The following is a 27,347-nucleotide window of genomic DNA, read 5'->3' on the forward strand; positions in this document are numbered from 1 at the left end:
AGAAGTGGAATAGCTGGGTCAAAAGGCAGATCCTATTTTAATTTTTTGAAGTATTTCCATACTACTTTCCACAGTGGCTGCATCAGTCTGCATTCCTTTCCAAAGGTCATTCCCGACTTTTGCTAATAACAAGTATAAGCATCTCAAGCCTGCCAAACAGAGGTATTCCCTCAGTTGAATTTGGAGTTGTGCCACTCACATAGCCGTACATCTGGCTCAGCGACAGAAAGGAGCCTGGACTTGTTGATTCTCGTAAACTGGGGCAGAATCTCCACAGTTAGTGTCTATGGAATCTCATGGCCAATTGCTCCCTAAAACCGAAAGCAGAAACAGGAGAGGTCCTCCCAAAAAGCTACATTTGGAGAAAGAGTGAAACAAAGATATATTATTTCAGTTTAACAATCTGAGTGTCGTTATGTACCAGGCCTCATGCATGCTCTGGACTTTCGAAAATGACTGATACATCGCCCTGGCTGTGGTGGAGTTCACAGTCGGGGAGACAGTACAATAGTTAAAGGGAATCAGGAATTCTGGTTTCTATCTGTGGCCTATATTGTTCTTACTACCTAGGACAGACAGCAGTCTCTGCCATTTCATGTAACATATACATGATAAAACAAAGCCTTTGATATCAATACGTAAGCATCATTGAGTCGGTACCATTTTGTACCCATTCAGCTCAAGCAATAATACAGAGCAAGTTTATAAAAGGTTATATTTGACTTTGATTCTCACTGGTAAGTACAGGATTATAGGGCCTTCCATGTGTGCTTGATCTTCAGCAAGAAAGGCTTTAGAGAGGTCAGAAGGGAAGGCTCATTCACTGACGCAAACCTAGAGTCTAAGGGAAAGAGCAGTCAGTGGAAAGAACCCTAACAGAACCCCAAACTTTAATGCAAATGGATTGGTATGTGACTCCCTCCCCCGGGCCTGTGGTCAGCGGGCCTGCAGTTGCAAAGCTCCTTCCCAAACAGTGACTGGAGAGAGCTTGTCAGGTAAAAGAGAAACACTGCTACTTCCAGTTCCCACTTAATTAGTTGTGGGAATCGGGGAGTCAAAATGGCCCTGAAGCAGCAGCGTCGCACTTTGCAGGACAAGCAGAACTGCCACACTATACCAAAGAAAACTTCTCATGCGGCAGGACAATGAGGGCCAAATGCTTTGGGCACCCTGTGAGGAATCCTGCCTGTGGGGCCTAACTTCTAAGTAGCCTCAGCAAAAACTATTCGCTAAAACCCATCAACAACAACAATAGTAACAGCAGAAGAGGCGGTAGAATAAAAGCACTAAGAGAAAAATTAGAAGACCAAGCCCCCTGAATTATGTGGGTTTTGCTTGAGATATTTACATAGCCCAGACTCAACTGGCTAGTTTGTAAAATAGCCCCTGGAAATAGTGGAGACAGTGGGATTGGAACTAGGCTACTGCATTTTCTAAGCAAATAAATTCCTCCATTTACAAAGTGGACCAGTTTAGGGTGTGATCTTCAGGTTATTTAAAACAGATGGGTGGTGGGAGGTTAGTATTAACAAAGTACCATTTTTTCAGTTTGGTTTTATGTGGTTCTCAAAGGCACCCAAATGTGTTCTGCTTATTGGGACACAATTGGGAGATGGGGATGTTCAGGTTTTGTGTATGCCATTGCTTCCCGTGACCCCATCCTCTCCAGAGGACTGTCTCCCGGAGAGAACAATCACTGAGAAGAAACCCAGCCACGAAATAATAGCAAGGCCCACTCAACTAATTATATGCTTTATGAAGGCAGGGACTTGGCCCGCTTCTCCTACCATTGTATTTTACTTTCAAGCTCAGTGGCTCATTCAGGCCTTCTTGAGCAAATGGTTGTTGAAGAAATGAACATGTAACTAACCCTAGTTGAAAATGAATGAGGTAACTTCTGTTTCCCACATTTTCACAGATCTAGTTTTCAGAGAAAAATTCTTAGAACATACACCTAAAAATGACAGATACAATCAGTAAAAATCATTTTTAAAATTTTTACCTTTTCTGAGCCTGCCAGAAAAGGTAAAATAATTGCAAGAGGCCCAAATCTATGAGAATGGACCCATTCAACAAGGTAAGCAAACACTGGCACGGGTGTCTACAGACAGTGAGGAACTTGTGCCGCGCATCAGAGGGCCCTGAGGCAGCGAAACGTGCGGTAATATTTAGCCCACACTTAGCTCCCCAAGGCCCGTGTCATGGTACAGGCCGGAGTCCGTCTAGAGGAAGCCATACCTTTCAAGTTCATCCACCCTTACCAGGTGCCATTTGTGCTTCATGCCCTCGCAGAAGCACCCAGCTAGCTTTGGCCTGGCATCACCCTGTATGTCCTTGGTCGTTTTAGGGCTTTGTCTTGAAGAGACCACACTATTAGAAGGGCTTTGTCTTGAACTGACCACGTTATTACAAGACAGTTCAATTTGAAAAGCAATACCCTTGGTGAGTCAATTAGAAAAAAGTCTCCTCCAAAGAAAGACTTTGCATTAATTCTGGAAGGAGAAGAAAAATAGAGAACATCTCCCTGAGAATTCCTAATGTAGTCTCTGCTGTTACCCAGTACTCAGAGTTATTACAATATACACTCTCTTTGCAGCCTGAGAAACTCCAACATGAAAATTAGTACCTGGCAGGAGCAAGTGTAAATCTTTTCTCACAGACTGACTTTCAACCAGATTCTCAAAGAATTCTCACAGTTAAAATTCCAAGGAACATGTATTCACAATCAAAAATTATATAATACATATATAAACAATCCATCATAGGCAAGAATCAGAAAAATTAACAATGTACAGTTTCAAATGCTCAATGAGTACAGTTATAGAAATTATCAAACAGAATTCAAAACAACTATGTATGATACATTTGAAAATTTTGAAATTTTGAAATAATCAATAGTAATAATAAGTAAGAGTAAGGAAATAACATACATATTAAACTGATCACTTGGCCTTCTTCACATCAGCCTTTGGGAACTGGGAAATCATGGTAAAAGTAATAAAAAATTGAAGTAAAAAATAAGATGGTGGAAGTTAGTCTAATTATAGCATAAAACTATAATCATTATAAATGGATCACATGCCCAGTTAAAAGGTAAAGATTAACAGGCCACCGTTTCAAAAATTCAGCTATATGCTGTTTCCATAAAGCACAGCTAAAACCTAAGGACAGAAAACTACTATGGTAGGACTGGAAACATAAGCCAGGCAAATGGTAATTTAAAGAAAACTGGTGTTCCTATATTAATAGTAGATAAAATAGATTTAAGTTGTACAGCAATACTAGGGATAAGGTGGATCAATATTATTTTTAAAAATTAATACACCAGGAAGGGTTAAAAATTTTAAACTTGTATACATGCGTCATATAACATAGCTTTAAAATATGTAAAGCAAATATGAACAAATTCCTGGTGAAAATTAACAAACTGTTATCACTAAGAAAGATTAAGACATCTCTATCAGTATTTGCCTGATCAAGTGGACAAAATCAGTAGGAATATATAAAAACTTAAAAGTACAATTAATAATCCTGATGTAATGAACATATGTAGACAATTGCACCAAGGACTGGCTGTGACCACCGACCACCAACCTCCACCTGCCATGGAGGATCAGCTGTGCAGGAACAGGCTGGTGGTGTTCTGACATAGTCTGTGGCTGTCCACTGGCTGTGCAGGCTCTGGGGTTCCCTGGGTGGTGCAGGCCAAGATCAACTCCCACCTGTGTTCTGCCTAGGACCACCCTGCATAAGCTATAAAGCAATCTGAGATGGCTGATACTTGTGCTGGGCTTTGAGATTCCTGCCAAAGCCAAGCTGTGACTCTGGCTTGGCTGCTGCTAGTACCAGGCCTGGGGCCACTTAGCAAGAGTTGTGGGACCTGGGTACTTACTTAGGCCAGCTATTGCTTGTTTGAGAGGATTTAGAAAGTTGTGAAGCATGAGTCAAGACCAGCCATTCATATGGAAAAGTCACTGTTAACAGCTTGGGTGCGCCCATAAATTGGGTGAAATAGGGTCTCAGGAGATCTCCAAGGCAGGGCAAACAGTATTAGCCAGGTTGATGGAGTCTCAGATATGGCCTCTGCCTGCTGACCCTGTGGCTCTGAAGGGGGACTGTTCAGAAAAAGGACAATGGCCTCTGCCTGCTTTTCTATCTGGGAGAAAGCTGTCCCTCCAATCTCACTTTGGTGCCACGAGGACCTCAGCAGCATAAAAAAGATCCAGTCAGAAATGAAGGATACACTAATTGAAATAAAGAACAATTTACAGGGAAACAACAGCAGAGTGGAGGAAGCTGAGAATCAAATCAATGATTTGGAACATAAGGAAGCAAAACAACCAATCAGAACAAGAAGAAGAAAAAAGAATCCAAAAAATGAGGATAGTGTAAGCAGCCTTTTGGACTGCTTCAAGTGTTTCAACATTTGCATCATAGGGGTGACAGAAGATGAACAGAAAGAGGAAGAAATTGGAAATCTATTTGAAAAAAAATTATGAAAGAAAACTTCCCTGATTTGGTAAAGGAAATAGGCATGCAAGTCCAGGAAACACAGACAGTCCCAAAGAAGATGGATGTAAAGGGGACCAATCCAAGACACATCATGATTAAAATACCAATGGTTAAAGATAAAGAGAGAATCTTAACAACAAGAGAAAAGAAGTTAGTTACCCACAGGGGAGTTCCCATAAGACTGTCATCTAATTTCTCAAAAAGAAACTTTACAGACTAGAAAGGATTGGCAAGACATATTCAAAGTCATGAAAATCAGGGACATATAGCCAAGATTGCTCTACCCAGCAAAGCTATCATTTAGAAATGATATCCATGGGGATGTCAAGTACAGTATAGGAAATGCAATAGCCAAACAACTTATAAGTATGACCTATGGACATGAACAAAGCTGGGGGGACTGCCTGCGGGAGTGGGAGGTGTTGGGTGGAGAGGCAAAGAGGGAAAAATTGGGACAACTGTAATAGCATAATCAATAAAATATAATTTAAAAGTAAAATTAAAAAAGAAAAAAAAACAGTTATAGCTGAATTATAGACCCGTGTAAATGGTAAGACAATAAAGCCTCTATCTAAGAGATAATATAAAAGAATGTCTTCATGATCTTGGAATAGGCAAAAACATTTTAAAATTAACACACACATATGCACACACCCAACACTAACCATTAAGAAACAGATTGATCAATTTCACTTTAGTAGTATTGAAAATGTTTGTCCATCCGACAACATTTTTATGAAGTGAGTGAAAGGCAAGCTGCAAGATGGAAGTAAATGTTTGGAATTCGTGTATCTAACAAAGTACCTTTATCTAGTACACACAAAGAACACCTACCAGTCAATAAAAATAAGCCTGAAAACTCAATAGAATATAGGCAAAAGACATGGAAACTTCATAAAAACAGGATACTCAAATGGTCAACAAACATATAAAAAGATATTCAAATCAGCCCTGGCTGGTGTGGCTTAGTGGATTGAGTGCCGGCCTGTCAACCAAAGGGTCACTGGTTCAAATCTCAGTCAGGGCACATGCCTGGGTTGTGGGCCAGATCCCCATTGGGGGCATGTGGAAGGCAACCACATATTGATGCTTCTCTACTTCTCTTTCTCCCTCCCTTCCCCTCTGTCTAAAAATAAATAAAATCTTTAAAAAATATATTAAAATGTTCAACATCATTAGTCGCTAAGGGAATGCAAATTAAAATCACAGTTTTATACCACTATATACCCACCAGAATGGCTAAAATTAATGAATGATATACTAATGTTAAGGATGGTCAGAGTACAAATTGCTAAAATCAGTTTGGGTAAAAGAAAACTGTTTGGCAGTATATATTGAAGCTGATTATATGCATATCTATGTTTCTAAAATTCTACTCCAAGGAATATATTCTGAAGAAATGGGTCCATAAACACGCTGAGATAGGAGGCATTTGAGATCATGCTCCCCAGCATATGTCGTTAGTTTAGCTCACATAAACTTTTATAAAATTATTTTTAAGAAACATGCCAAGATAGGTAGGTATTCAGATGTACACAGCAGCATTTTCCATAACAGCTCAAATAACAGACCATACACAAACAATATAATTATGGCACATTCATAAAACCAGTTATTCTACAACATAGAAAATGAATGAATTATAGCTATAAGCCAACATGGATGTACCTCAAAAATATAATGCTGAATGAAAAAAGCCAGACACAAGAGAATATAGAGAGTACAATTCTATTTACATAAAGCTCAAAAACAGGCCATCAAGAAAGATGGTTAATTTTGTTGGTAGGGGGCTGGCAATTATCCATTTCCTGATATGAGTGGTGGTTACACAAGTGTATTAGCATTGCAAGAATTCATCGAGTAGTAAGTTTACAATTTATGCACTTTCCTGTATATTATACTTAAATAAAAAGTCTAATAAAAAATAAATGCTGACCAAAAAAATGTGTCTATTTGATCTCTATTTTTATCTTAGGCCTTGATAGCAGAAAGAATTAACTCCTCTTTTGGAAATATATTTCAAATTGTCTTAAAAACATTAAAGCTAGTTTTAAAATAGTGTAGCTCCTACCCCTAACATTTGGTTCATTTGGACTGATTTGTCTCCTTAAGCTATTAATTGCTGCTAAGTAAATAGCTACTAGTTTTTATTTATATTTTTGAAAAAAAATTTTAAAGGAGCATGGTTGTCAAAATTAAGTGTGCTTTTGTCTCTCAAAATTATACTTTCAGGTTTCTTATTTGGATAAATATATTTAATATATTTCTCAACAGCATTTTTGTTTTGTATTTAGGAAGATCAATTATGACTTTAAATATGAGATGGAAATGTATTTCTATTGATATGATCTTGATTCTCAAGGTATATATATATATATATATAAACAACAATGTAAATTGGATATGATTGTTCTTATGAGTAATCAAGAAATCGGGACAATAGTATGATTATGTTTGTGAACATGTTCAAATCCAAAGAAATATAGCTCTATCACATATGGGTTCTAAATGAGAAGTATTTAGTGTTAAATTACAATTTATGGAATACATAGCTTATGGTAAAACTTATCTAGGCAAAGGAAAGCTTGTCCTACAATTTTCTCCCTATTATCCATTTTAAAAAAAAAGGATAAAAGACAAATCAAGACAAAAGTTAATTAGCTAAGAAAAGTAAACATTATTTTTTTCCAGTTTGGTGTCACAGTCCCTTTGTTGGATCACAGAACAATTTTAGTAAAGCGAATTCCCAGAAGAAAGGGTGTGAAATAAGACCCAGGAAGCAATGTAATAAAAATAACTGAAAACTACTTCTAAGTAAGTATTTAACCAATTGTTCAAATACAATAGGGTTAAGTCTAAGCAGGTGAAATTTTCTACTACAATAATATTTACAATAGATGCCTCGTTTAAAGTTCTTTAAGCTGTATAAGAGGATTGAAGTCTTGTTTCTCAACTGTTGTTACTGGCTTAGTGCTATCTTGTAAGCCCTTCTGTAAAAACATATATGTATTTTATGTATGTTTTTGTACAACCACCAAGTCAGATGGAAAAGATGGCGACGACCAATAGACAGAAAAAGCTATGCAATAGAACTTCACCCACATATGCAGTAATAGTCCAAGTTTACCACGCACCCTAACATGACAATAGCTACACGTGACACTCTTGGCGATATTATTACTTATTTAAATTTCAACTTTTCCTTGTTGCTGTTATCTTCTGGAGCCTTAAGATGTTGTCTATCTTTAAAACAAAGAAATCAAATTTAAAAAAATTTATCTCTCACCTTCAGGCACAACCCTTTTTACTTTTTATTTATGTATGTATTTATCTAGTTTGTTTGCTTTTATATCACACTAAATAACTAAATAACCAACTAACTAAATACCCCTTTGGGGTATAACCATTATATCTGGGCATCTTATTAATATTTCTTCACCCTTTTCTCAATTGGTTCCTCACCTTTCACAGTTTGCTATTCATGTCTCCAACAGATCTGGACTGTTTACTTCCCACTGTACAAATTAGCATTATCTTAAGTCCATTTAAGTTGTTTAAGTCGGTTGCCAGTGGTCTGTCAGTTGGTGAGGCACTGCACGTGACCCTTTGCACTAAAGAAAGTCTTCTTTGATGTCAATAAGACCTTCAGCAAATCAAGCTTGTCGACCAATTGGTAAACATCTAAAGGAAGAGATACGAACATGGGAAGTCATTTTGTCATTATTTCTGTCTCATTTCCTTTATAATGTTACAGAAAAGTCTATAATCCTACATTTGTTATGAGACTACAACCATGTAAACTACTTTGAAGTTATGACTTCAAAAAGGTCTTCAACATCATGAGGTCTAACAGGGCAGAGAAGAGTTACTTTATTATAAGTCTTATTTAATCAGCAAAGAACTTTGATAATTTACAAAGTTTCTAAACAAAATTATCTAAACATCTGGAAGCTATTAAAGTACTGAGGAAGTTACGCCACAGTTAGATTTAGAAAGGTATTTTTATTATAAATTCTTTAAAAGTAAGTCTGTGAAAAACAAAACTAAATTAGCATTACCATTTTATTCAGATTTCTCATATTAACTAGGCTTCAACATTTAAAAAGGTTGTGATTGAAATATAAGATTACTCTTTGGGAGAACAACGACTTAGTGCTTATTTTATGACAGACATATAAAGGCTGATTTTAATAAAAATGTAAGATACTATTTATACACACTTCGTTATGTGTCAAACATATTAAAATACTATGGACAAGAAGCCAGACAGCGTTAGCTTTAAATACCAGTTCCACCACTTAGGAGTTTCATGAACTTAGACAAGATTCATCAGCTCAGAACCACGACGTTCTCCTCTGTCTCCTACAGAGATACCCTTACTTACAACAGAGGATGATCAAGGGTCGCAATACCTGGAAGTCTGCCTAACACATACCTAGCATTGAGTGTATGCTCAATAAATGTTTCCTTCCTTCTTTTTCTTTTCCATTTTGTCTCCTCTTCCCTTTCATCCCCGGTGTCAGTACGTCACACTGGCTTTCCACTTCAGAGTCTAAGAGGATGGTAAATAGAAGTGTTTAAAAATTTCCATACACTTTCTATTTTCCCATTGTTACCAACTCTTTAAAACACTAAAAATCCTCAGGAGGCCTATGTGTTTATTTCATAGCCAGGAGTTTAGGGGATGAGTTGTAAGAATATATTTCCTTTGGCAGTAGGTCATAGCTAAAGGAAGAAAATTCTTACCTATTGAGCCCTATTCCGAGCCATATAATACATTAAATTGATGACATTTGCTCATTTTTATCCTAATATTAGTCATGTCTGCCTAACTCTAAAGTTCATGTTCTTTTTGCTGAAAATGTTGTCACCTGCATTTATAGATGTACCTGAGAGACAAATGGTCTTGTATAGTGTTCATAAGAAAATGCACGCTGAGTTTTAAACCACTCGATTGACTTGCAAATAGAAGCAGAGGGCCAGAACAGATCTGAGTGGGGGTCTATTCAAAAACAAAAAACAAAAAGAAGAGGAGCCAAGGCATATAAATAAACCTGAGAACTGTTCTCTGATTCCCTGTACTGTGGAAGAGATGAAAACAACAGCTATGAATCAGAGTGAAGCCTGGGACCAAAATAGGAGGCAAATTGGATCAGCTGAGGCTGAGGTGTAAATGTAGGATGTATTGAAAGGAGGCTGACAGGTTATCCAAGAACAGGGTATGGAGCAGATGAAGCCAGGTGACTCAGAAAACAGTGTTGCCTTCCCAGTTGGGGACAGCTCCTTAAAGACCATCAGTCAGGCTGGACAAATGGGGCTAAAAAGAAGATACTCTCCTTCGTCCAATACAGTCACACCCCAGCCAGGTCCATTTTATTTAAGGGGTGTTCCTGCTCTTGTGAGCCATGTCTACTTGTGGGCCACACTTTACTATACACTAGTTTTATGAGCAATGATAGGAAACATAGAATAAACAGATTTTGTTACTCCGTGTATATAGTGTATAACTCAGCATATATCTCTTTCTCTTGGGTATACCTTTATGATGACTTCTGCTGCTTAAATTTTTTTTAAGTTAATTATATCTCAGTAAATCTGGGGAAGTAAATTGTAGGGTACATAGCAAAGGTAAACTAAAATATCGTTCTTACACTTGTCTAAAAAGTGTGTTACTAAATTGTGATGATTGAAATTATGGATTCTAATCAGATAGATCTAGATTTTAAGCCTTAGTTTCTCCCCTTACAAACTTTAAGCAAATTACCTAATCTCTCTAAACTTCAATTTCCTCATCTGTAAGTATGGATGTTATCTATTTCAATTGGAAATTGACATATTGAGAGGTTAATGTCTTCTAGAGCACTTCAACCAGACCAAGTTGCCTACCTCAACTGTTCACGTTTTCACTCACCTATCACTAGATCCTCAGGCAGTGGCTTACTGACTTCACGCCATTTCCAGGTGTATTTTCTTTCATCACCTCCACTACTCCTGTCTTGGTCTAAAAAACCACCATCATCTCTTACCTGTTCTGCTCTTGCAGATGTCCTCTTTAGACTTTTTTCAACAATGTGTCCAGTATAAGCCCTTTTGAATTAAAATCAAAACATGACAATTACCTGCTCAACAATTATCTGCCCATAGTTTTTCATGTAACCTGGAGAAGACCCGAAGTTTTTGCAGTATTCTCCAAAGAATCACAGGATTTGGCCCACCCGCACTTGTCTGTCCCCATCTCCTGATGCTCTCTCATTCTCTTATTCTACTCCAGCCTCATGTCCCTTGCTCTTCCAGGAATACGCATTCACAACTACCGCAGGTAGATTCTTCACACTTGCTGAACCCTCTGCCTGGAAGCTTCTCCCCTCAGATATATGCAAAGCTTGCTTTTTCTCTTCCTTCAGACCTTTATTCAAATGTCACCTCCTCAGACAGGTCTTCTCTGACTACTCTATTTAATATTGCACAACGTCTGTCTGTCTGTCTCTCTTTCCCTTCTTCCTTCCCTCTCTTCCTTCTCCCTTAGTCTCTCTCCCATCTATCTCCTCTCCCTTCTCTGTTTTATTTTTTTTTTGTCCTTGACTCTTATGACTGTCTAACCTCTTATATATTTTACTTGTTTATCTTTACTTTAACTGTCCTGACCTGAATATGAGTTCCATAAGAACTTTATACCCTAGCGTGTACAAAGGTGCTTGCATATAGCAGTCACCTGATACATAAATAAATATATATTGAACCAAAAAATGAATGAGTGGGAAGCCACGGTGTGGCCCAACCATATACCTATACTCTCTACACCTATTGCACACACCTCTTGGATGAGACTGCTTGTAGGTGAAAACTCATTCTGATGTTTAACTTTGGCCTCTGGGAAAACACCTCCACAAAACACAACCCCAGATATTGGGGTGAAGGTTCTCCAAGGTCCAAAGGAAGTAGGAAAGGAAAAGGAAGCTTCTAGAAGTCCTCAGTCAAGTCAGAAGAGAGAGAGGAAATGCAGGGTGCAAACCCCCCACCCCTATACACACACAGACGATGGAGTCACTATTGGTAGGCAAGGGTCAAAAATTAGGTGAAAGGGGGCCCCTGATTTGGACTAAGCAAACATTTCAAGATCAGGAAATTCCTTTCTGAATAAAGAGAGACTGTCAATCACAAAAGCCACTTAACTCTGAGGCAAGCTACTTTGATGCGGGAGAGAGAGGTGGAAGATTTCATCCCAGGAGGACAGCAGGACTCCAAGACATTCTGTAAAAATCTTTACAAACCTGAATGTTTTAGACCATTTCTGTCTCTTCCCTTTACTCATTCATTCAACTCTAAAATTTTTACATAGCATGAAATCTTGTCTGCAGGGGGAGTTTCGTAAACAGCCTGGAGAAGAAATTTCCAATGTCCCAGCTGTTTACATACATTGCATTGCCTTCTACCACTGACCTGCAACCGAAGACCTATTTGCAAAGAAAATGTTGAAATCATGAGTTACTTTTTTTCTCACGTACCTTCATTATATTTTTTGAACAAGTGTTATCATGGAAAAAGGTATCTTGTGAGAGAGAGATGGAGAAGTACAGAGAGGGAGAGATGGAGGCGTGAGCTAGAGATTAATCAGGTTAACAGCAAGCAAAGAAAGAGAAGCGTTATCCAAATTTGAAAGGAGGAAAATTTTGGATAAGTTGACAGGAGGAAAGAGAAAGCTGATGACAGTTAATCTACAGGAAGTTCTTTTGCCCTAGAATTATCTCACTACATTCTCCACTCACTGCCACTAATAGAACTAATTATGTGATTTTCTTCAGTGTCAACAAATCCTCTTTTATATTGCTTTTTATGGAAGATTATAGCCTGAGTCAGAAATTCCAAGAGTATGATAATCTTCACCCTTTAAGGCACCTACTCCAACATTAATTATGTTCACCATAGGTTGATAATCTTTGAAGCTGGGAACCACTTTTTATTTCTTAAAAATCTATAATAATAATACCAAATTAAGTTGATTTCATCTTTCTTTTATTTTCAAGCATTAATTTTGATTTCAAAATTTTCAGAAAAATAAATTCCAGAGAAAGCATTAATTTTCTTTTCAAAGACTTGAACATGCTTACTGATATTCAAAAAACTAAAAAAATATCCAGTAAAGGCATCACTTTATAGTGACTTCAGGCTGTTGATACATTCCTTTGTTAAATGGGATTTCTCTTTCACGGTTGCCAATCTACAGAGAAGCTTAAATCTTCTTCCAGAATCATCACACCTAAAAAGGAGGTTTTATTTTTTGTTGTTTTATTGTGATATACATGGCATAAAGTTGGCCATTTTAACCGTTTTGAAGTGCAAAATTCAGTGGCATTCACTATATATATTCACAATGTTGTGAAACTATCACCACCATCAATTTCTAGAACTTTTCCATCATCCCTAACATTGTGTCCATTAAGTACCAACTCCCCATTTCCCATCCCTCCTCCCACCAGTTCCTAGTAGCCTCTAATCTACTTTCTGTCTATATGGATTTGCCTATCTTGGGTACCTCCTAGACGTAGAATCCTACATACATATGTAGTCTTTTGTGACTGGTGTCTTTCTCTTAGCATGATGTTTTCAAGCTTCATCCATACTGCAGGCATATCAGGATTATATTGTTTTTTAAGGCTGAATAATATTCTATTGTATGTATATACCATAATTTGTTGATCTATTCATCTGCTGAGAGACATTTGTCTCATTTCCACCTTTTGGCTATTATGAAAAATGTTATGAACATTGGTATACAATGTTTTGTTTTAAAATATGATGGTGTTTATTACCTCCTGAGTGGTCCAAAGAGTTTTTCAAATTAACTGCTGCTTGGCCTATTGGAAAATACAACCCCACATTAAAACTTTCGTTAAGATTATTTTGTATGTCACTTTTTAAAAAGTATTTTATTTATTTATTTTTAGAGAGAGAGGGGAGGGAGAAAGAGAGGGAGAGAAGCATGGATGTAAGAGAAACATTGATCAGTTGCCTCTTGTATGCGTCCCATCCAGGAACTGAACCCACAACCCGGGCATGTGCCCTGACTGGGAATCAAACCTGAGATATTTTGCTTTACGGGAGGAGGCCCAAGCAACTGAGTGACACCGGTCAGGGCAGGAAGTCACTTTTATAAGTCTCTGTTTACCAAGAGACAAACTCACAATGGGCAGCAGGTAATTTGCAAAGGCTTACATAGGGCCTTAGCCTGTACCTCTGAGGCTGCACATTAGAATTAAAATGTACTGAAGCTTCAATCCCTGCACCAGAATAACCACATTAAGATCTGGAGGTGGGTTAAGGCATTGGCATTTTAATCACTCCATCCCCTCTCCACCCCACCCCACTGCTCCTGTGATTCTCTTGTGCATCCAGGGTTGAAAAACCCTGATCTAGGGCAATCTGGTTTCAGTCATTGGAGCTCCAAGTCTAAATTATGTTCCCACTGGAACCCTCAGAGAACTAAGAGGGAATCTCATTTTATAGCCATGTCCTCTACAATAATATCACTCAGATCCTACAAAGTTGTCAATAAAAGGAATCATTTCACTAATTACGACTACTGATACCAGGATCGGACCAGAGTACTTGATGATGAATAGCGGCCTCTGAAGCCAGGATAGTTGTGCCAGCAAAAATGAGACTGATTCCCCAAGCGGAATGTGAATGTCTTACCCCATGTTACAGACTGAATACTTGTGTCCTCCTTAAATTCACATATTGAAGCCCTAATCCCCAGCGTACTGGAGTGTGGTGATAGGGCCTTTGGGAGATACTTAGGGTTACACGAGGCTATGAGGATGGAACCCTAGTGGGAAAGCATTAATGCCCCCTTTGTACACACACTCAGGAGAGGCCATGTGAGGACACTGGAGGAAGGTGGCTATCTACAAGCCAGGAAGAGAGCTCAGGACAGCAACTGACGCTACCACACTTTGATCTGGGACTTCCGAACTGTGAGAAAATAAATTCTGTTGTTTAAACCACTCAGTTTATGATACTTTGTTATTGTAGCCCAAGCAGAATAAGACACTCTGAGTACCGTACTCACACTCAAAGCAGAGCCTGAGTAAAATAAGAAAGGAGAGAAGCCAATAAAAGCACGTTATCTCGCCAAGACCTTCCAAGGATTCTCAGAGTTGCCCATTAAGGGAAGGAAGAGGAGAGCATTTTACACATTGGCTCCTGGCCCACACCAGCTGAGACCGTCCCACTGGGGCGTTAATTTCTTCACACTTCGAGTATGCACTTCCTTGAATGCCAGGTAGGTCCTGGCAGACATCCCACCCCCTGCTAACTGGGAAGCCTCTGAGCAGAAAGTGGGAGTTAAACAACGCAATTCAGGCAAGACCCTGTTACGTGATTACTGGGAGGCCATTTGTCATAGCAGACGGAGTAAACAAAAAATGAGCAAAAGAATGTGAGGCAGGAAACAAGAGATGTTCAGTGCAGGGAATTTCTGGAGACTCTAGTCAGGCCTTTGAGTTCCAGCTCCCACCCCAAGTTCCAGTCATAGTCTGAACCTGAAGATCCTCCTCCCATTCCAACCTTTGTATGGCTAGAATTTGAGTTTATTAAGAGACCTGGTAGGTTTTTTCACAATATACCACTTAGGTACCTTCTATCATACTATCCACAAATGACACATAATTTTGGAAATACTGATGTGATGGTTAATTTTTTTGTGTCAACTTGATGGAGCCACAGGATGGCCAGATATTTGGTTGAGCCTTTCTGGGTATCTGCATGGGTGTGTTCCTAGATGAGATTAGTATTTGAATTGGAAGACGGAGAAAAGCAGATTGCACCCCCACCCACCCTCCAATGCAGGTGGGCATTACCCAGTTCCGTGAAGGGCTTACATAGAAAGGCAAAGGAAAGAAGAATTTGCTTTTCCTGCCCGATTGTTGAACTGAGACATTGGTCTTCTCTGGCTCTCAGACTGAGGCTGTTATCCCTGGCACTCCAGTCCGAGACTGTGGACTGAATCTCTGCCGTCAGCTCCCCTGAGTCTCTGGCTTGCTGACTGCAGATCATGGGACTTCTCAGTAGTTGCATTAATTAATTCCTCATCAAAAAATCATATACATATTATTTATGTACATATAAACCTCATATACATGTTTTATATACATCCATCCTATTTGTTCTGTTTTTCCCAAGAACCCTGACTAATCTACCAAGTTAGCTATTTAAAGAAACAAAACAAAAGCAGGAACCAAGTACAGAGAGCTGTATGAGAAGCAGTTCAATCTCCAGACAACATAAGGCTCAAAACTGTGACAAATCTGAAGATACTAAATCTTTGTTTTTCATCTTTTAGTATGCAGTAATTTACATTCCTTCTCTACCAATTGCTGAAATTACTCATCTAAGGAGAGCTAGGTCTGATCCATCCATTTAACACGTTATCATTTTTCTAACTCTTGGTATGCAGATATCTTAAATATTTATCATGTAGTTTTATGTTTGTTTAATATTTTAGTATCTTGTCTGAATCCTTCATGGCCATCTACAATTATATTTTCTTTCATAGATGGTAATTTCATTGATCAGGGATTGACAAATTGTGATCTACCACCTGTTTTTTGTATGGTCTGTAAGCTAGGAATGGTTTTTACATTTTAAATGAGTTTTAACAAATCAAAAGAATAATATTTTCTGACACATAAAACTTATATGAAATTCAAATATCTGTGTCCATAAATACAATTGTATTGCAGGCAGCCTCATCTATTCATTTCTGTATTATCCATGGATGCTTTTGCAATACGATAGAGTTAAGTAGCTCCAACAAAGAGCATATGGCCCTGAAAAACCTCAAATATTTACAATCTGGCTGTTTACAAAAAACATTTGCTGAGCTCTGTCTTAGACAGCAAAAGGATGCTTGCTTGGTTTCTTTTGTGTATTATCTAACCTTTCTAATGAAGATAATAATTCCTATGTGTTACTAGCATTGGCTTTTTACTAAGTCACTCAAGATCTATTTGATAGAAAAAGGTTTTACTAATTTGTTTTCATATTCTTCACAAATCTTATACATAGGTTGTATGTAAGAAATGTTTATCAGATAAATTAGCAAGTGAATAACTCTGGTGAATCTGACAGCATGTAGCCTCAGCAAGTAGCCAAAAAGATACTATTCTTGCTTCTGCTTTGTGCAGAGCTTGATCACACATACTTTGGGAAGTGTATCTGTATCTGATGTTACAAACTCTTTCCCAACAGATTTACAGGATGTTAGTGTGTGTGTGTGTGTGTGTGTGCATGGTGGGGGGAACACCCTGTTACTAGAGATAGTATCATATACTAACAGAACTAGAAGGAAAACATTTCCTATAGCTGCTGATTTTAAGCAGGACTGTATTTGAATCATTCCCAAAATATAATTTTGCCCTTTAATAATAATTATCCATAATTATACAACTTCTGGTGGCTCGATATTTTAGAGTGTCACAACTAAATTCTTAAAAAGTACTTCCTGCTCTTCAGCTTAATTCTTTATGTAGTTATATAAGCATATCTTAATGCCATTCATTCAATAGCTTTATAAACAACATTTACCTTAAAGTTTTATAGTTCTGTTTTTCTTCTCACGTCATCTAATTCTCAGTTTGGAGACAGTGCTTGTTTTATCTTTATCTGTTTAAAAGCTACGGCCACCAGTACCATCCCTAGTACCATCCCATCACCATAATTGGGATTAATAAATCGTGATAGCAAAAACGTTGGACTTGGAGTCTACAAATCAAGGTGTGAGTTCGAGTTCTGGCTTCAGATAGTGCCTACCATGTAGTGGATGCTTGGTGAATGTTCCCTTCAGTCCTTTCCCCCTTGAAGCAGGGTGTTCACTGACTTTCTCTGCTTCAGTTTCCTTATCTATGAACTGTGAGAAGAAAATACTTTCTGGGCTGATCAAATAAGATGTTTTTGAAAACACTCACTCATCCTATCAAACATTATAATATTGCAAATTATTATAGGAAAATGAGAATTCAAAAACATAAGAAAAACTTTTACAAGTGGCAGTATAAATTAAAAGTCCAGAGAATCAATATTTGCCATTGTGTTCTCCCTGCCTACCATGAGATTTGGAGCATGAGAGAGTGTTTACTCTGCTTGATCAACGTAGACCTCTGGGTCTATTCTACAGGCCAATGTCTTCATTCAGGTCAATGGCACTTGAGTAAGTGACTTCTAATGAATTCCAGGGTCCTGACTTGTGCTGAAATTTGCATCGCAGCTTTTTCTGAACAGGCGAACAAAGAGTTTTTTTTTTTTTATTGTGCTTCATTACAAGTAATGATGAATTATCAATCAACTATTGCAAATTACTTTGCCCAACAGTACAAAAAATACACATCAATTTTTCTAAACAAGTTTTTTTTTTTTTTGAATGAGAGGTTAAGAGAGCCACATAGATAGTTCTGGTTATTTTATACTAGAATAAGAAGACTGCAAAGGAAAATTTCCCTTAAATAAGTATTGATTATTTCAAATCGCAGAGAAAAGTATTTGGTTTTAACTGTTATAAATACATTTTGGTGTCGACATTCATAAAAGGGCCATAGTTTTGTTTTAGAAATAAATTTAAAACTTTTATTTCTCTATCTTTAGTTTGAGGGCAATACTTTGGAAAGTCAGTAAGGTCTCTGTTCCAAAATACTCAGTTTGTGGTTATAATGTGAAAGCAGCCATAGAAGATAAGTAAATGAATGGCCATGTCTGTAATTCCAACCCCCCCCCCCCCCCGTATTTCCAAAACAAGTGGTCAGCCTACAAACTCAAGTTTTTTTTGCCTCCTGTTCCATAGTAATGAGTAAAGACCACCAGAAACAGCTTACTTTTTACCCAGAAAGTAAGTGGTACATAAATTCTGTCCTGGGGCTATATCAAAACTCCAGCTCTCTGTAATAATGTAGTCCAAATAAAATTTGATAGTCTTGCCATCCCACAGGACTTCACACTGGCCCATTATGTCACAAAGTAGTGACGTAATGACAATTGGACCAAGTTAAAAGAATTCACGAGTGTTCTTTATGTTTCATAAGATATGTGCCAGAGGTTGGGAGATCAACTTCCAACGAACTTCAGGGCCTGCCAGCTTGGTAAAGTGCCTAGAGTCCAATATTCAAGACATGTCAAGTTATCTGAGGCAAAGATTAAATTTCTGCAACTTGCGTCCCCTGCCACTAAGAAACAATCCTTAACTTATACTATATAAGTCTCAGAAATTACCTTACTACCCTTGAGAGTAATGAGTTACATATCCTTTGTTGGGTCTTAGCACCGTTTCCATTCCCTTTCATACTCTTGATTTCATTGCAGGGGTTGGATGAATGACAACCACATTTTTCCATGGTCTTTTGCCAGAGGGTTCCAAACACAGTTTACATTCCGCCAGCGAGATGGACATATGCATGAATTAGCAGGCGGAAGAGAGATAAAAGTCATTGCTGCAGCAGTGGTGGTGGACAAGTGAATTTAAGATGTGACCTTGCGCAGCGGCTTCTGTATTCCAGGCCAGCCTTTCGCCCCAGGGCTGCAGGGTGACCATTATTATTGATTTCATCTCCTACCATCTTCCTGACTTCTGCATGAAAACAAGAAGTTTCAGGTTCAGTTTTAGTGGATTTGAAAGCTGGTGGCAGCTCCCCTGACTTTCACTCCTTAAGCCCTTTCAAAAGCTTTTAAGTACTGGTACCTGTTTCTGTGTATTAAATACCTTTAGCTTTACATATTTAAACTGGTTTCTACTTTCTTAATTGAGCCTTGACTGCATGCATGATCTAATTCATTTTTGCATTTTGTATAATACTCAATAAGCCTTTATCGATGGAAGGGCCCAGAATGACTGACTACATCTTTGTAGACCATATCTAATCATTTTACTCATCATGAAGCCCTTTATGGTATTGTTATATTTCTTACAATGGGACAGATCATTGTTGTCTGTGTCTAAACCTCAAGCAAACTAGTCTTCCTAAGGGATTAGTACAGAGTATTATCGCTCACTGCCATCTGGTTAGCCGACATAAACAAATAAGCAAGTTATTTGTTGAGATAAATAGTCCGTGCTGTTTTAACACTGCACACAATTTGATCCTATGTTTTGGGGGCACTTGGGTGCTGTCTCTCAGTAAATGACCTCAAGAGACAGGTAATAGTAAAATGTTGTAAAGGAATTAGAGACTGCTATGTTTTGAATATTTGTCTCATTTTTTTATTGACAGCTTGTTGAGATATAATTCAACTACCATAAGATTTACCTATTTAAAATGTACAATTCAATGGTTTTTCAGTATATTTATAGATTTCTGCAAACGTAACCCACAATCTAATTTTAGAACATTTTCATCATTCAAACAAGAACCCCTGTAATCCTTAGCAGTCAATTCACTCTCAAGGCCCCCACCACCCCCACCATCCACAGGTTGCTCGGTTTTGGCAAGCACTAATCTACTTCCTCTCTCTCTACGCATATGCTTATTCTGGACGTTTCTAATTTCTCCATAGCTTCAGCAATATTTGTTACAGTCTGTCCTTCTGGTTACAGCCCTACCACCCTAGTGAGTGTGAAGTTGCATCTGGTTTTGATTTGCATTTCTTTAACGACTAATGATGTTGAGAATCTTTCCATGCGCTTATTGGCTCTTTGTATATGTTCTTTGGTGAAGTATCCATTCAAATCATTTATCTGTCTTTTAACTGGATTATTATTATTTTTTACTTTTGAGTCATAAGAGTTTTCTTTAATGTATTCTGGACACAAGTTCCTAACCAAATACATGGTTTGCAAATATTTTATCCCATTGCATGGGTTGCATTTTTCACTTTCCTAGTAATGTCATTTGAGGCATGAAACTTTAACATTTTGATACCGTTTAATTTATTTACTTTTTTCCTTTTGGTACTTGTGCTTATGGTGTCATATTTAAAAAACCCTTGCCTAGCCCAATGCACAAAGATTGGCTCCTATGTTTTCTTCTCTTCTAAGAGCTTTATACTTATCATTGTTTTAAATATGTTATTTAATTATAAGTTTCTATAATTTAATTTTTGTAATAGTGGAGCTTAATCATCAGCTCTCAAAATTCCTGAAGTTTAACAATTGGCTTTCACAGTCTGGTATGAGCCAGCTCCAGGACACCATTGGTACTAAATATCAGTGCTGGATGGGTCTAGAAGGAAGACAAGCCAAAATTCTGATGTTGGCAGGAGAAAGAAGCTGCTGGCCACTCCCCCACGAAGACAGAGGTGTCCAGGAGAATTGAACCCTGCTCTTAAAACTGGTCTTCTTCCTAAAGGCAAAACTAATCTAAGGCTAATCCCATAAGGAATCTCAGGTGTAGTCTCAGAAACTGCAGATAAGACAGATCAGTAGGAATGGGATTCTTTTGGACTAACTCAGCAGACAAGTTAGGGTGGCGGTGGAGGCAGCATTAAATTGTCCTATATTCTACAAAACTCCTCAAGAGATTAGAGCACTCGGAAGTAGACTGTAGCCTCAGCAAAAGAACACTGGGAGGAAAGAGATGTGATAGTGGGCCCAAGTCATTAACTAAAGCTCAGAGCAAAGTGCCACACTCTGTCACTGGACAGATAACCAGTCTCTGCAGAGCATGAAAGCAAAGTCAAATGACACTAACTACTGTGGACTAGACCCATGACCTGGTAAGAAATGTTAAAACTTTGAGGAGACACCACCAACAATACCAGGTTTCAGAATTAGCAGGAGCAAAGGATTGGTATCTGTTTATGATAGAGTATCATTTGATATATTCAGGATGACTCCGTCTCACCACATATTTTATCTTATTTCCTGCTGCCAAAAACAGCTGGAGATACTGGACAAACTATGTAAAAACATTTTTTAATGCTTCATGGAGCAGGAAAAATGTAAGTTATCTGTAAAAACAACAACAAAGAAAAAGGAAAAGACTCCTGAAAGGTGTGGACCAAATAAGGTGTCCTCGGGAAAGTAACCTCAAGGGTGATCTGATCACAAATTCCTAACTGAGCAGGTCATGCGGGTAGTTATCCCTCAGGCATAGAACTCCTTTAGTACAAGGCCTATCTTGCTTAACATTAAGTGAGCCCAGTCCTTTGTTTCTGTGCATCTAGGTTAAAACACCTTTGAAATGCTCCCTTTTCAGACCCCTCCTCATGTAACCACTCCCACCTTGCTTTCTCTCACCTTCAGGTAATCTTCCTTAATTTCAAATGCAAACAGAAACTGCAAAACTTATTTTCAGGAGCATTTGAGATCTTTCTCCCTGACAAACATAATCAGTTTGGTCCGAATAAACTCTTATTTAAAAAATCTCTACAAGTTTGGACATTTCTTCCATCAACAAAGGTAAGCAATCTGTAGAGCTGGTTTGTACCCTAAGGGACAAGCTAAGAGACCTTAAGTTTATATTTTGAAATATACATGGTATGCAGAGAATAGAAGATAAAGCCAAATATTTATGGAAATTCATTGCATAGATTTGAAATTCTAATGACAACACTCTTAGTATAAGAGTGAACAAGAAATAAATTTACCTTAAAGATCTACCTTAGAAAAGATGATGCTGCAAACTTACCTTTGCCCTGGGAAAATGGAGAAAAAAATTCCCTGAGTCTTCACAACATCAAGCAAATGCTTATGTGGATTTGAAACCCAATTCAAGCTATGTATAAATTGCCAGATTTAGCAGATAAAAATAGAGAATGCCCTGTTGAACTTGAATAATTTTGTAGTATATGCCCTAAATGTTGCACTAAAATTATTCATTTTTTAATCTTAAATTTAACTGGTGTCCTGTATTTTATTTGACAGCCCTACCCAAAAGTATAAAACATTAAGCAGGGCAATTTAATTTAAATTGTCCCATGTTAATAGTGCCCCCTGGGGACATAGAAACAAGCTTATGTCTTTTTTGGAAGAATATAACTTCAAACCACGCTTGAAAGAATTTACAATACAAACTTACAATAAAAAACAATCATAACATATGTAAGATATAAAGCAAGTGTAAATAGGAACCTGGAATGAAAGCCAGAAAGTTTAATCGAATTGACAAAAACTTCAGCTATTAGGATTATCAGATATGGAATATAAAATTTCATGGTTAACACGTTTAAAGAAATATAAAAAAGACACTTAAAAACATAAGCAATAGACTAGAAGAAAATACAGGCGGATTTGAAAAAGAACCAAATAGAGGCTTATGAATGAATAAGCAATATAATCCCTGAAATTCAAAACTCAATGGCTGGGTAAACAGCATATTAGACAAAGCTGAAGGGACGATTAGTGAACTGGATGAAACGTGTGAAGAACTTATCCAAAATGAAGCTCAGAGAGACACTAAGAAATGGAAAATATAGAGAGGTTGAAAGGAACTGAGGACAAAGTAAGGACTTCTAACATATTACAATTTGCATTCTAGGAGAAGAAAAAAGGTTATATATAGGCAATTCTGAGTCCCTCCAGAAATGAAGCTGCTGAGAAATTTCTTACTTCTGTCAGGATTAGCTTAAGGTCTTGGAATCAAATACATTGAGTTGCAATTTAAAAAATTATGAAAGTTAAATGTCTACCAAACAAAACAAGACAAAGATTGAGAAAAAAAAAGTGTAGCCACTTAAAGGCTTTGATCAGGAAATTGCTAGATTATCAATTTATTTATTTATTAATTTTTTAAGTTTATTTATTTTAAAAATTATTTTACTGTTCAATTACAGTTGTCTGTATTTTTTCCCCGCCCCTCTCCCCCACCCCAGCCAAACCCACCTCCTTCCCTTGCTTCCACCCTCCCCCTTGGTTTTGTCCATGTGTCCTTTATAGTAGTTCCTGAAAACCCTTCTGCCCACTGTCCCCTCCCCCCTCTCCTCTGGCTATTATTAGATTGTTCTTAACTTCAGTGACTCTGGTTATATTTTGTTTGTTTTTTTCTTTTGTTGATTATGTTCCAGTTAAAAGTGAGATCATATGGTATTTGTCCCTCACCACCTGGCTTATTTCACTTAGCATAATGCTCTCCAGTTCCATCCATGCTGTTGCAAAGGGTATAAGCTCCTCTTTCTCTCTGCTACGTAGAATTCCATTGTGTAAATGTACCATAGGTTTTGGATCCACTCATTTGCTGATGGGCACTTAGGTTGCTTCCGGCACTTGGCTATTGTAAACTGCGCTATTATGAACATTGGGGTGCATGCTAGATTGTCAACTTAAAGATATTATTTAAAAGTATTCAGAAATTTTCTAGATTTCCTATTTCACTTATATAGTATAGATGATATGAGACTTCGGTTTGAAGGCATTGATCAGTCAACTCCTCATTTATTTCAGAAAAAAAAATCAAGTCTGTCCTAAGTACTAAGCTGAGTGCTAGGCTCCCTTAATGTACTAACTATCCAATAAGAGTATTACCTATAAAAGGTAGGCTCTTTTAAATACCCCAACAGAAGAAAAAATAAAGCACAGGAGAATTTCAGAGTAGAGAATATTCCTGTTTGGCTGGGAAAAATCAAATACAAAAAAGCAAATACACTATACTTTTTCTTTCTGTAGATCAATCTGATATGCTACTAAAAAAGCTTTAATAGTCATGTAAGATGAATATTACAGAAAGAGCTGGTAGTTTTCTACTGGTAATGAAAAAGAGATAACACGAAGTAAACATGATACATTAGAATATAATTGTTAGAAGTCTTCAAGGATGCTTAGGGAATAACAAATTATTAGTTTGCTTAATGTATTTGAAAAGCCTTAGAGAGTAATAACAACCCACCCCCCAAAAAAGTGTAGAGATGAACTCATAGCTGAAGAACTCATGCTTAATTTGCTAAGAAATTGTAACTGTATGGGAGGCCTGCCTCAAAAGCTCATTACAGAAGGGAACCTGGCTTTCAGTCCCATGCCTATGGACAATGATGCCTATTTTTAAGACCCAGTGAATTTTTGGCAATATAGTAAGGGCTTGATGCATATTTAACCATTAGAAAAATTTCAGCATTGCTGATGGTTTAAGAAGACCAATCATAGAGCTCTCAGTCAGATGTACCAGGAGATGCTTCTAGAAATAACATCACAATGGCTGCCCAAGGAGAACCCCAAGTTCAGTTCAAAGTTGTGTTGGTTGGAGACAGTGGGACTGGAAAAACTACATTCATGAAATGTAATCTGACTGGTGACTTTGAGACATATGTAGCTACCTTGGCTGTTGAGGTCCATCCCCTTATGTTTCACACTAACAGAGGATCTATTCAGTACTATGTATGGGATGCAGCTGGTCGGAGGAATTTGGTGGACGGAGAGATGGCTATTACAGTCAAGCCCCTTATAGTGCTTGATGTAACTTTGAGAGTTACTTGTAAGAATGTGCCTAACTGGCGTAGAGATCTGGAACGAAAGTGTGAAAACATCCCCACCATGTTGTGGGGCAGCAAAGCAGATATTAAGGACAGGAAAGTTAAGGCAGAATCGTTGTCTTCCACTGAAAGAAGAATCGTCAGAACTATGACCCGTCTTGCAAAAGTAACTACAACTTTGAAGAGCCCTTCCTCTGGCTTCCTAGAAAGCTAATTGATTGGCATACAAATAAGGTTAATCTCGACAGTAAGTCTTATGTGATATTGTTTGGAATATCAATTACCCTATTAAAATCAAGAAATACTTAAGCCAAATATGCAATAAAATGACTAAATTTCAAAATACGTGACATTTACTAACCCAGATATTAACACCATATTACCATAACCTTTGTTAAAATCTCCCCAAGAAAAAGAATTATAACACACATTTAAAATGTACAATGGGAAGTTTAAAGATAACCTGCATTAATACTTTCTAGCACATCAAGAGGACAATGAAACCAACAAATAATAACAGCTTTGATGACCCAGAAAGTGGAATTTGACATAGCTCTTAAAACTTTCCTTTCAGTATTCAGAAAATCTTACTAGAGAGTAACAACAACCACAGAAAAACAAATCATTGAAGCAGAATGGTCTATTGGAAAGTATAATAACAGCTTGCATGATGTATATGATACAAAAAGTAACCAAGAAAACATACGGTTTTGAGCTTAGAAATCTTGTGAAATAAAACTCTCAGATGAGAAACTAATCCCCAGCACTAATCAATTTCAGGAAGCCTAATTAGAGCTGTTAAGCCTAATCTCCCAATTTGGCATTTGCCCAAAATGTGGTTAGGAGCACTACTTTAGTGTATAAAAACAGAGATTACCCCCAAACAATATAAGAACATCATTATCTTCTGTGTAATGATACAAAGTAGCATATACCTCATAAGACATTAATGATCCCTTCTATTTTGTCTTTTATAAAGATTGTATTTATTTATCTTTAGAGAGAAGGGAAGGGAAAGAGAAAGTGGTGGAGAGAAACATTGATGTGTGAGGGACACGTCAATCAGTTGTCTCTCACGCACCCCCAACTGTGAACCTGGCCCGCAACCCAGGAATGTGCCCTGACTGGGAATTGAACTGGAGACCCTTTAGTTTGGAGACAGGCACTCATTCCACTGAGCCACACCAGCCAGGGCTGTGATCCCTTTTTGTTTGAAGAAGAAGAATCATGTTCTTGAAGAATATGTTCTTAGCAATTATTTCTTATTCTTACCCAGAAGGAAAGAAACGTAGAAAGTATGTATTAGTTCAGACAGCTGATGAAATGTACAAAAAAAAAAATCAGATTGTTATCACAAAGATAGAAAGTGTTCCATTCACAGTTGCCTAATTTTCTACCTCTATACACTCTCCCTGGGCAACCTCATTCAAATGCATAATTTCAATGACTGCTTGTTTATCTATAAAGTTTCTAAATTACCAAGACTATGATTTCACCACCTATTTTCTTTTTCTTTTTTTTTTATACTTACATCAGATAAAATAGACGTGATTGATTGATTTTAGAGAGAGAGGAAGCGGGTGAGGAGAGAGAGAGAAACATCGATTTGTTTTTCCACCCATTCATGCACTCACTGTTTGCTTCTTATATATGCCCTGACTGAGGACCGAACCTGCAACCTTGGCATATCAGGATGATGCTCTAGCCAGCTAAGATACCCAGCCAGTATTTCCATCACCACTTACTTCCATCAGGAAAACTGACATCTTTAGAAAGTAGCTCCCTTAGCCAAGACCCCATTCAAATATGTACAGGATCCATCTATTTTAACTTGCACCCTTCCTGTCTCTCCTAAGATCGATGTCTTCATCTTGTTCTGACTTCCAATATTACTCAATCAGTTTTCGTCTTTTACTGTATCCCTCTCTTTACTGGTTTCTTTCCCTGGGCATTTAAATGGAATCCAGTTGAATGCTGCTCCAGCCCCTCAATAGCTAGCAAAGTGACTCAAGGTTTGATGGCATGTGGAAGTCTAGCCCTCTCCCTAAGATTTCTGCAAATCCTTAGGTGCTTATAATCACAGGCCCCTCCCAGTGCTGGTGTGCTCTCTGTTCTGCAGCCCTGTGTTTGGTTTCCACAACAAAATCACTCACACCTAAGACTGTTGGATTTAATAATTGACTTGTCTGAGAGATCAGGGGGAGGGTGCCATTACCCAGCACACAGTATCTGCCATCTTGCTCACTCAGCTCATGTCTGTTTCTCCATCCTCTTCATTTTGGATTGCTCTAGGACCACCCAATTAATTCAATTCCCTCCAATGTCTTGGTGTCAGCCAACCCATTTTCTTTTTCTATACATCATTAAATACTAAGTTCCAGCAACTATTGTCTTGCAATCACTTAATTCTGTCACTTTTATTTTATTTCTGGGTCAACACATTAGTTCAGGTT

General features: G+C 37.7%; 1 pseudogene; it reads left to right on the plus strand.

Moving 5' to 3' along the window:
* Nucleotides 1-24,616: 24,616 nt before the first annotated feature.
* LOC123478882 (GTP-binding nuclear protein Ran-like) lies at nucleotides 24,617-25,203 on the plus strand (annotated as a pseudogene).
* Nucleotides 25,204-27,347: the final 2,144 nt, after the last annotated feature.

This window comes from Desmodus rotundus, chromosome 11, assembly GCF_022682495.2.
Source record: "Desmodus rotundus isolate HL8 chromosome 11, HLdesRot8A.1, whole genome shotgun sequence".
NCBI classification, from domain to species: Eukaryota; Metazoa; Chordata; class Mammalia; order Chiroptera; family Phyllostomidae; genus Desmodus; species Desmodus rotundus.